The sequence below is a fragment of the Suncus etruscus genome, chromosome 20 (genome assembly GCF_024139225.1).
Source record: "Suncus etruscus isolate mSunEtr1 chromosome 20, mSunEtr1.pri.cur, whole genome shotgun sequence".
Classification (NCBI taxonomy): Eukaryota; Metazoa; Chordata; class Mammalia; order Eulipotyphla; family Soricidae; genus Suncus; species Suncus etruscus.
In genome coordinates, this window is record NC_064867.1 from 6,288,990 (window position 1) to 6,300,656 (window position 11,667).

General features: G+C 38.0%; 1 pseudogene; it reads left to right on the top strand.

The window, feature by feature from the left end:
* The window catches only part of LOC125998197 (neuroepithelial cell-transforming gene 1 protein-like), a 32,487-nt pseudogene extending 21,115 nt beyond the window's left edge, over positions 1 to 11,372 (top strand).
* The last annotated feature ends 295 nt before the right edge of the window (positions 11,373 to 11,667 follow it).

Sequence of the window (11,667 nt, forward strand, 5' to 3'; positions counted from 1 at the left end):
AGAGTACAGGCAGGGGTTAGGCGGGGAGGAGGGAGACTTGGGACATTGGTGGTGGGAATGTTGCACTGGTGATGGGTGGCATTCTTTACATGACTGAAACCCAAACACGATCATGTATGTAATCAAGGTGTTTAAATATAAAAAAAAGAATATCATGGGAAATCACTGACTCCAACAGAAACATCTCATAACAATATGTTTTAATGCCTTAATCTTACTATATTTAAAATAACCACTCAGCTTTTCTGTCCACAGGTGTTCTTGGATACAAAGGGTGGGAAAACTAAGATGGCATCTCAGGGCCCAGTCACACGAGATACCATACCCAGCTTGCACTACGAGAATGTCCCGAGAAAACTCTTTAACATACACTTTATCTCCAGGTTATACCTTCTTTTAGGACTAGAAGCACATGACCAGCCAGAACACCGAAGCAGCAACTGTGACCTACAGACTTATTCTACAGGCCCTACTCATCGAACACATTCAAGCAAACTAGCATTCCCTTGCCCTTTTCTCCTTTCATCTCACTACTTTTTTTCTTTTCTTTTTCTTCTTTCTCTCTTCTTCTCTTTTTCTTTTTAATGTATTTTGTCTTCTCTTCTTTCCTGCCCCTTACATATACTTTCCCCTTACCCCCTTTGGAAATTCGACTATTCCTTCACCCCCAATCCCATCCAGATTTCCCACTTTATTAAAACTCTTCACCCTTAGTCCTTAATCTATTAGGTATCAAGACAGACCTCCTCCTACCTCCAACAAACAAGTACCCAGCACCCAGCACCCAACCGAAGAGACACCAAGTTAAACCCACACCTCATCCCGGCAAGAAAAGGCAACCAACTCCCCTGCTGACTCACGCTGCATCACCCTCTTTACCAACTCTTCCTAACGTGGACTGTTACTTGAAACCGGACTTAGCTCTAAAAGTATCCCCAAAGCAAGAACTCTTCCCAAGATCTCCCTGCCACAAAGCTTTTGCCAATCTCAAGAAGGTCAGGGTGTGTGATGAAAAGGTGCCTGGGAACCCACACACCACAAGAAAATCTCAAAAGACAATGGGGAAACCTATAGTTCCATCATAAGACCTGTACACAGTACCTCTTTACCTGCTTTTCCCCAAATGTAAAATAGTCTCTTGCATCATTTTGTTCTTTTAATTACTTTGTTATTTCACTTTTTAAATCTTTGTTCCATGTATATATATATAATGAGCACATATATTTTTATTTCTATTTTTATCTTTTTTGGGTGTGTGACCTGTTTCCGTTTTCTTCTTTTTCCACCCCCAAATGCACCGGCAATATCATGTAGCACCATTTATCCTTGCAAAGACACACTAAAAAAAAGGGGAAATCTTACATATAAAAACGAGCTCTTATCTACTAGGAATAAGAACTCATACTTGTTTACAATACAGGGACATCTCCCACCTTGAAAATATGTCATGTGGACCCAACTTAGACCCCAGGTGATTAGACACCATCTGTCCAGCCTTGAACCTTGGATCCCAGACATAGAAATGACACAGTTCTTCACGACAGCTACAGGAAACATATCCTCAATACTGCTCAGACACCAACAAGTGCCAGCTCTAATATGATATCCTGACCACAAGGGAAATGGGAACAACTTGACCTAAGATCAGGTTATCCTACCCCTCCAGATGACAATAAGACAAAATCAGAGGACTTGTCACCCTTTGGTCAGTCCAAAAGCCAAGATCGTGATTTACAGATGACTGGCTGATAGAACCAAGACCAAACTGTATGTATCCTGTGACCAATAAAATAAGCCCTAGTCTAGGGTTTGAGCTACGACCTGCACAACAACCATGATCTCCAGTTTCAAAGGTCCATCTGAATGGAATGGGTCTTCTGGAAACACAACAAAAGACGCTATCATAGGCTCCATCCTAAGATCAGTGCAAAGACCAAGACCACCAAACACAGAAGACAGATTAAAATGACACTGAGGGAACAGAACTTCTAGAACCACAAAGAAAGGCTTCATCATAAGTTCCACCCCTTGACCTGTGCAGATACTGAGATCTCTAGATATAAAGATCTGGTTTTATCACCCAGGACGAAGCAGAAGTCTTCCAAACACCACGAAAGCACCAAGGGGAGAGTAAATGAACCTGAACGGAGTCTATAGTTAATCCCATGACAATATACTCCAAGGGTGGAGAAACCCTGTATCTCTTAGGCTAAGGGAATTCCTTTTCGAATGACCCCAATATTTACTGTGCCTGTGCAGGAGGGGGGAAAAAAGGTACAAAACAATCTTTTTCTTATATCTATCTAGGTTTTGTTGATTTCTTCGTTTTGGTAGGGTTATTGAAGTTGTTGTCTCCATTTATATTTATTTATTTATTTATTTTCTTCTTTTCTTTTTCTTTATGTGCTCTGCCATGTTTTTTATCTCAAGACCATGGCTTTTATGTGGTGCTTATCTTTATTGTTGGAGTGCTCACTGGATATTTTATTTGACACTTCTTGTTGTACTTGTTGAGGTGTTTCACCTTCTTTTTCCCCTTCATCTCTCAAACCGATGATGAGAGCCTCTAGAAGGACTCTGCCTACTTTTGGCGTATTTTATTTTTACCCCAGTTTATCACTTTTCTCTTCTTCAAACAAAACCACATAACTGGAAGTATCTAGTACCGCCTCCCAGTTAGAGGAGGAAACAAGGGAGGTACTAAGACCAAAATAGGTGTAGGACCACTAAGTAGTAAGCTAGGCTCAGAGGGGACCACGTATTCTAGCAGCCCTGGGGGTGAGGGAGGAGGATATGGGAGGTAGGATGGGAACGAAGGTGTAGGGAGGATAATTTGGTGATGGGAATCCCCCTGATATTATGTTAATATGTACCTAAAATATTATTATCAACAATATGTAAGCCACTATAATCAAAATAAAAATTATATTTTAAGGAAATGCAATCCCAAAAAAAGAAATGCCTTTATAAAAGAAAATTTCCCCTCATCAATGATTTGATTATACTCAAGTAGTTATATTGGAAAGAAAGAATAAATTTTTACTCTTTATTTCTAGATTTCAAATAAATAAAAATATTTTTAAAATAACATAATAATAAATCAATTTTGTTGAAGTTGGTCAATGAGAGTAGATTTTCTCGAATGTGGGGAGTGGGAAAAGAAAGAGAGAAAATAAACTTACGGATTTATTTCTATTTGATGGACTTAACTCTTTCATGGACATAACACTTCCTGATGCTTCAATTCACCCTTGTGCACTGGAAACCTCTTTCACAATGACTCTAGAAATCTATCAGTCTAGAGGTATTTGATGGTTTACTTGATTTCTGTCACAAACTATTACAGGTTTATCTTATGCATTTTTGCCTCCAAACAGTATCAGGAAACTCATTTCCTATAATGAAAATGGCATTTAGAACACTGGGGGATGGTTATTGATTTCTTGATTGTTTCTCCGAGTCTCCTTTCACTAGTCCAGATACAATGAGGAACAGCTGTAGCTTTCACCTTCTTCAACTGATAAAATGGTTACCACTACCATGTCTAAGTCTCTAAAAAGCACTGGACCCTCTATTTTATCTACCATATGCTAAGCAGTTTATACAGAAACAAACATATAGTGCCTAGATGCCCAAACTATAATTCCATAAGCCTGATTGAAAGCTCTATACCAAAGTTTCAATAAAGACTTGGTCACATTAATCTCGTGACTTATGGATTTCAATATAAAACTTTCTCTTTTTCTTAACCCATAGATTGAGAACACCCCAAATTAAAAGCCATACTAGCTTTGCCTTTGGAGGCAATAATCAAAGTATCTTAGTACTTGTCTGTATCATGAGCCCAAAATGGGACAGAAAGCACAACTTTATAAATTTTTCTCCTTAAGAATTTACTTTCTATCATCAGAGAAGGAAAATAGTAGTATGAAAAGACTTGATAAAAAAATGAAGCAGGGTTGAAATATGACATACTTGAAACCCTATAGTTTACAGTATTACAAATCACAATGGTTAAAATAAAAAATAATATTAATAAAACGTGTTGATAAGGTTTGGAGAAGGAGAAAGAATTGTGTATTGTTGAAACAATATACATTGATGAAGGGGCAATGAAAACAGTATGGGAGATACTCAAAAAAATAAAAATAGAATATTTATATAATCCAGAAATTCTAGTTCTGGGTATTTATCTGAAGATAGACCAATAGGATTAATAAAACTTTAGAGAAAGTTTCCAAGAAAAAATAAATAGGGTACAAGTGAAACTAGATGTGAATTAGGTTAAATGATAACATACATTAAGCATACAAAACAGCATGAGAAACAACTATAAGCAATTATACACCAGCAAAATTAACAGGCTAGAACAATGGATGAAGTTCTCAAATAATGCAAGACTAAATTGGAATGAAAAATAAAATTGTGAATATACCTACTACTAGCAAGGATATAGATTTTGTGCACATCTCATGTTGCTCAGGAGACCACACAGTGCTAGGGATTGAAATGGACCTCCAGTATTAAGTCCATTGAGTTAAATGGATAGCAGTAAGGATATTGAAATAGCATTTCACCCTACTTCCCTTCCAAATGAAAGTCCTAGATCAGACAATTATATCAGAGAATTAATTGCTTGAAGAATTCAAGAATTTTTGAGCTCAAGAATCACTCAGGGGACCATATGGAATGCCAGGGACTGAACTGAGGTCATCCATCAGATCACCTCTCCATCATATCATCTCTCCAGTCCCAGTTTATTTATTTTTTATTTATTTTGGTTTTTCAAGCCACACCCGTTTGATGCTCAGGGGCTACTCCTGTCTAAGCGCTCAGAAATTGCCCCTGGCTTGGGGGGACCATATGGGACACCGGGGGATACAACAGCGGTCCTTCCTTGGCTAGCGCTTGCAAGACAGACTCCTTACCTCTAGTGCCACCTCGCCGGCTCCCCGGTTTACATTTTTAATGGAAGAAATCTATGTATTTAAAATATTGAGAATTCACTAGAGAAGGAGAGTATAGGATTCTGGGAAGGAAGAAATATAGAAGGGCACATACTTCCTGAGACAAAGAGAACGGGTGAGATTTGTGAGTCAAAAGAAGTCCCAGGCTAATCAGAGATAATTCAGCCATTTTAGTGCTTGCCTGGTAGACTTAGGCTTAACCTCAGAACTGCATGATCTTCAGAATATTAGCATTAAAGATCCTGAGCACAAAACTAGAAGTATTTTCTCAGTACCAGCAGGTGTGATCCAAAAAAACAAAGAGATATGAATATGGTTCTTGATCTAGGGAGATAAGTATGGGTAGAGCCAAGAATTTAGAATTTAGATAAAAGTCGGCCTGGACAAATGGCAGGTATTATCCGTGTGAAATAAAAAGTGTAAAGAGAATAGAAACAGTGAGCAAACTTTAGGAAATGTCAATGCCGATGGAAGACTGAGAAGACTGAGAATCGACACCCTGAGGTGTGGAACCATTTAGAATTATGCAGTTATAATTTCTCCTCACTTCTTGCCTCATTCAGATCCAAAATAGCCTTCTAACTGATGGTTCAAATTACTTTTAATCAAGCCAGTTTCTTTCAATCTACCACTATGATAGGTGTAGAGGGGGCAGGAAAGTTAAGAGAAGCAAACTCAGATCAGATACCTTATGGGCTGTTACATAATGTGTAACAACCCCTGATTACATTTACTTCCACCATTTATTTGCCATGGAAGTTTGGACAAGTCATCTCTTTCTCTTTCAGCTCTCTGGTGTGTGAAATAAGGACACCAATATTTTCTTTAACCACCTCATAGGATGGTCCTAAAATTTACGAGTTATTGGCTGTGCAAATGTTCTAAATACTTGTAAATCATAACATAGCAATGTAAAATTATTTATTAATCTTGCATCACTGTTTGTTTTATGGCTCATCCTTCCTCAAATAGTTCCATTGGCTTCCTTTCTTGGCTCCCAGCAAGTTAATGAATGGTGCTGTCACCACCCAAACTATTGCCCTTTCCTTTTCAGGTCTTTCCAAATCTGAGTCACAGTTAAGTGAATGTGATGCATTTTGCAGGTAGCGTTTGGCAAGATGCGCTCCATTTGCTTTTTGGCCCAGCCATTTAATTGCACTTGGAAATACACTGTGGAGTGAAGAGTGTGATGTGGGAAAAGAGAGAAAAGGAAATTGAAGGAAATGTAGGGAAGTGGCCTGGCTAAACCAACTTAAAATAATTGGAAATGTCTGAAATTCCCAAAGGACATCTAGAGCATAGATCTTCCTGCTGAGAACACTCCTGTTTTTGGATATCATGGTTCTCTGATGACCCCAATGCATTCCCTTATTGCTCATCAACATGCCTTTATGGCTACCTCCATGCATTTTTTTATTTAAGAAGTTCAAATACCAGCCTATCAGTTCCTGCTACCTGCCCCAGGTAAGTAAAGTTTAAGCCTACCCTTCATTAGAGTAGTCCAATTTCTTCCTCTGTATTTCTTCAGAACTTAGAGTCAAGAATGCCTCTCCCTCTGTCTGACAGTTCCCTGGTTTATTCTTTCCAATTAACATTGTTAACTTTGAACAACTGTTCTCTTATGGAATATTTTTTATCCATTTTCTTATTCAGATGTGTACTCTCCCCCATTCTACATATGAGGAAATTAATTCTTATAGTGGTAAACAGTTTTCTCAAAATTGTCAGCATGTTTAAACCTCCTGAGAATGATGGTAAATTTCAGCCTAGTCTTTCTCCTCAAAGGCACTGTATCTCCTGAGTCTTTATTTTCTTTGCAATTTCTCCCCTGGTGCCAGTCACAGAGTGGCTGCTTGGACAACTGCCAACATTTGCAGGGGAAAGGGAAAGGCTGCTGAGAAATAAAAAGGAGGACTCCAAAGATTTATGTTCATTTTCAGTTTCTCTCAAGTGTAGAACCTAAAGCCCATTAACCATATACCAGTTCCTCACACCATAATATTAAACCAGGCTTTCAAACAGCTTTAGGGTGAAGGATTTCTTTTCTTATTCTCCATGAATTACTATTTCATTTGCTAATACTTCTAATGTTATTTTAATCAGAGCAGACTGTGACTTTTCACAACATTTTAAACAGAACAATACTCTCTGTATCTTCGCACTTTAGCCAGCCAGAGTGTTTTATTTGTGTTTCTGTGAACTAATATATGCAGATTCACCACAATTAATCATCACCATGGTAATTTTTATCCCTTTTGTGTCGGTTTTTGTTGCATATGCTCTTCAAAGAGAATGAGGCTTTCCTGATGAAACAAAATGCCTTACCTGTTTTTGGATTTAAAATATATCAAGTTTAAAGGAATGTTTTCAAATCTTAATGGCATTCCATTTCTAGTTTACTTTACAGAGATCAATAAATGTGATGTCTAAAACCCATCAAGCAATTTCTACTTCAGGAATGACAGATTCTCTGGCAAAAAGGTGGCTTTCAGAAGAAACATGGGGACTGGAGATCTGGAAGAGTGAGTCCTCTTTGTTTCTTAAAACGATTTCAATTGTTTTAAGGTTCACTGAGGTATTGCTTTTTACATAAAACTCAAAAATAAATATGTAATTATGGCAAATTATCTGCAATGTTCACAGTCAACAATCTTCCCATACTGGGGTACACATTCACTCCTCTCAGCAGGGAGTTTGGTTTTCCTGCTAATCTTGAATTTGGTCCTATGACTCGTTCTAACCCATGGCTAATGGCAACAGTGACGTTGACAGTTCCGGATTCTAAGTCTTAAGAAACACCACAGTTTCTATATTTACTCTATCATATACAAAACTAATGAGAGGTCATTTGCAATGTCACTCTTAGCTTACTGTCAGCCATTCTGAGTTGAGGCACCAGAAATGCAAGTGTGTGAGCACATCATGGATGTTCTCTCCTCAATTGAACTCCAGCTGAATGCAGTCAGGTGAGGGATCCAGACAACTTTAGGTAAAGACCAAAAGAGTTTTTCACTAAATTCATCAAACTATAAAATTGTAAGAAAATAACTGGTTGAAAAATATAGTGGTTACTAGGAAGAGTTGAGATGGCAATCAAAAGCTGTCGTTTAATGGTTAAAAGTTGCAGGTATGCAACCCAGCAGATCTTCTGGAAACATAATGAAAGACTCTATCCTAGGCTTAGTCCTAGGATGGGGCAAAAACCAAGACCACCAACTACAAAAGACTGATTAAAACAACAGTGATGGAACAGAACTTCTAGAATCATAAAGAAAGACTCCATCCTGGGCTCCACCCTTTGACCTGTGCAAATACCAAGATCTCTAGCTACACAGGCCTGATTTTATCATCTGTGACAGAGCAGAAAGTTTCCAGATACCACAAAAGGACCTAGGGGAGTGTAAAAGAACATGTATGGAGCCTGTAGTTATTCCCATGACATATACCACAAGGGCAGAGAAACCCTGTATCTCTTAGGTCAAGGGAATTCTCTTTCTAATCTCCCCAATATTTACTGTGCCTATGCAAGAATAAAAGAAGCACAAATTAATTTTTTGTTTAATTTTTTAAATTTTTTGGTTTTGTTATTGTTGTTTGTTGGGGTTTTTTCCTATGCAGTTTTTTTTGGGAGGGGTATTTGTTTTGTTTAGTTTTTGGTGTTTTGCTTTGTTTTTATTTCAGGACTGTGGTTATTTTTTGGTTGTTGTCTTTATTGCTGTGGTGCTTTTAGAAATTTTTGTTTGGTTTTTTTTTCTTCCTTTTTCCAGTTCTTCTCTTAAGTTGATATTTATAGACTCTAGAAGGACTCCTCCCATTTTTTGCTTGTTTGATTTTTGCCCCATTTTAATTAGATTTTTCTTTCCTTGAAACTTAACCACATAACTTGAACCTTCTTGTTCTGCCTCACAAATTGAGGGGGGAATAATGGAGGGTACCAAGACCAAACAGTCATATGAACGTTAAGTAGAAATAAAAAATGATAAGACTTAAACACCAAATCCAAAGCCAATGACAACAGAAATGATACCCAATCTACAACATGCTAGTCACAGAGGGGACCACTTATACTAGCAACCCCAGAGGGTAAAGAAGGGGATATGGGATGCATGCTGGGTGGGAACAGGGGTGGAGGGAGGACAACATTGATGGTGGGAATGCCCCTGATTCAATGTCGCTATGTACCTAAAATATTACTGTGAAAGATTTGTAATCCACTTTGGTCAAAATACAAATTAAAAAAAAAGTTGCAATTATATAAAATCAATATTCTAAAAATCTCCTGTAATAGTATGATAATATATAGTGTGCTGGCTAAGATGATAGTGTTGAGCACTTAACATTTGTTGAGTGTAGATATCATGTAATATATTCAGACTACACAAAAAATAAAAGCAAAAGAGAAAGAAGAAACTAAACTATTGGAGATATTTATTACTGTGCCTGTGGCAGCAGTGGTATCGTGCATAAATTCAAATTCTTGAAGCCCAAGCTCACTAAAACTCAATTCTACATTAAAGTATAATCCATATATATTAAATATCTGTAGTTTAATATTTTACTTATGTTTCAATAAATTAAAGTGGGCTCGAGAGATAAGACCCTGACCTTACAACTTAATGACACAATGGTTGGACTCCCCAGCAACGTGTATGGTACCCGAGCATCACTAGGAGTCATTCTTGAATGAAAATACAGGAAGAGTTCCTGAGTATTGTGTGCATCACTCAATTCCAACCCACTTCTCCCACTGACCAATACCAAAACAAAAAATTTAAATACTATTCTGAGCTAAGTTTTTGAGGGTTTGTTACACAAAATGTTGATCTCCTATATAAAGAAATATTGGGTATATATATATATCAGATATAAGATAGGTGATAAATACAGATATATTTAAATTTCTCAGTTTTACCAGTCTTCATCTCCAAATATAATACTCCTCCCACTCCATCAATTCTAAGGAAGTATAACGCCTGATTGCATTAATCAAACTATAAGCAGTCTGACAGCAGGACTGTATCAAATCTTTTTGTGTTCTTTAAGGTACCACACAGGTGGTGCTGGATTGTTCTACCACTGCCTTCCACTTACTCCCACAATCACCATATCTTCCTATCAAAATGACAATGCCAACTTTTACATCATTTACAGGAATACTTCAGTTACTATCCAATAAAGCATTCCGAATTGGTAAGTCTTCTGATTTTGAAATGATCCAGCTATTTCACATAGATCATTTTATGGCATTAATAAAATGGAGTGTTCTGGGAAATGCCTTTTAAGTGAAGCTGTCTGATTCCAAGGTTCTAGAAAGCTTTTAGTTTAAATGCAAACCTCTTGGACACAGTGAACCACGACATCATTAAGGAGCTATGCAGTAAAATATGCAGGATTCAGAGATCATAGCTATCCTAATCCATGCATCCCTATAGCTTTTGATTCCAGTGGTCCTAGATAATAATGAAAAACCTAAAAACAAAGACTGGGAGGAAGCAGGGTGAAAAACAAAAATGGAAATGGAAATCAATTCTGCTTAACCATCAAGGAAGAGTGCCAGGCAAAAAGAGAAAGCACTTGAATTGTTTTAATAATCTGAAATTCAGCCATCAGTCATGAGTTATGTAGCTGTGGACAACTCCCTTTCTATCTTGGAACTGAACGGAGATAAGCTGTACTTAACCCACAGAGCTATTGTGAAAAACAAGCCAGAAAAGGTGCCTCACCATGTTCTGTGAACTGTGAAATGCTATACATATGTGACGTATTGTTATCACCTGGAGCAACAGCTGCTGCTATAGCCACCAATTCGAAATAGCAGCAATAAAGCAAGGTAATACTCCTTAGTGGAACACTTTGGATTTTCCCCACAAGTCATGGATGTTCTCTGATTTAGCATTATCTCCTAAGAAGCGGATATGAGGATGCCTTGAGTGCCGGAGAGGACACAGAAATATCATCAGTATTGCTAACATACACATTTCATTATAAAGGAGTATTTTCTTAACACCAAATTGAAACTGAGTTAAGAGAAGTACCAAGTGCAGGTACCAACTACCACCTGAGGGACATCCTTTCCTGTTGGGCCTGGATTGCTGAGATATAGGATTTGGGGGAACTCTAACCCCCATGGAAGTGGTGGTCATTGAACAGAGCTCAATGAAATTGGGAGGGTGTGAGAATACTAGAAAGATATTGGGAATTGTTCAAATTTAAGTAGTCTGGAAAAGGATCCCATTAGAAATAGGAGCTTGGCCTTTGACGCAGAGTGGGTGGGGGTGCCACCTGGCAGAAGCTGGCTCCCCAAGGAGGTACAAAGGAGGTGCTGAGTCTGTGGATATTAGAAAATCTATTGGCAGATTCCAACAGCTGTTTACAGGAAGAAGCTGGTCCTACAGGAGAGTGTAAGCCTGGCTGGTGGGCAACTCCAAAGAACAGATGGAAATAGCAAATCAATTCTGTCTTCTGCCCCCTACTGGCAAAACAAGAGAGCCAGGTAGCCATAGTAGAAATAATATGTGCTTAATCCCCAGTTTCACTCAACAGAGGGGCACAGTAAATTAGAGATAATAATTTCACAACTGGCACAGAAACTCTCAACGATATGCAATAAAAGATTTCGACAAAGAACCTGTCATTCCAATCCCCTGAGTCCAATCTTCTTCTGCATTCAGGAAGAGAATTTCTACAAAGTTCTGTTCTC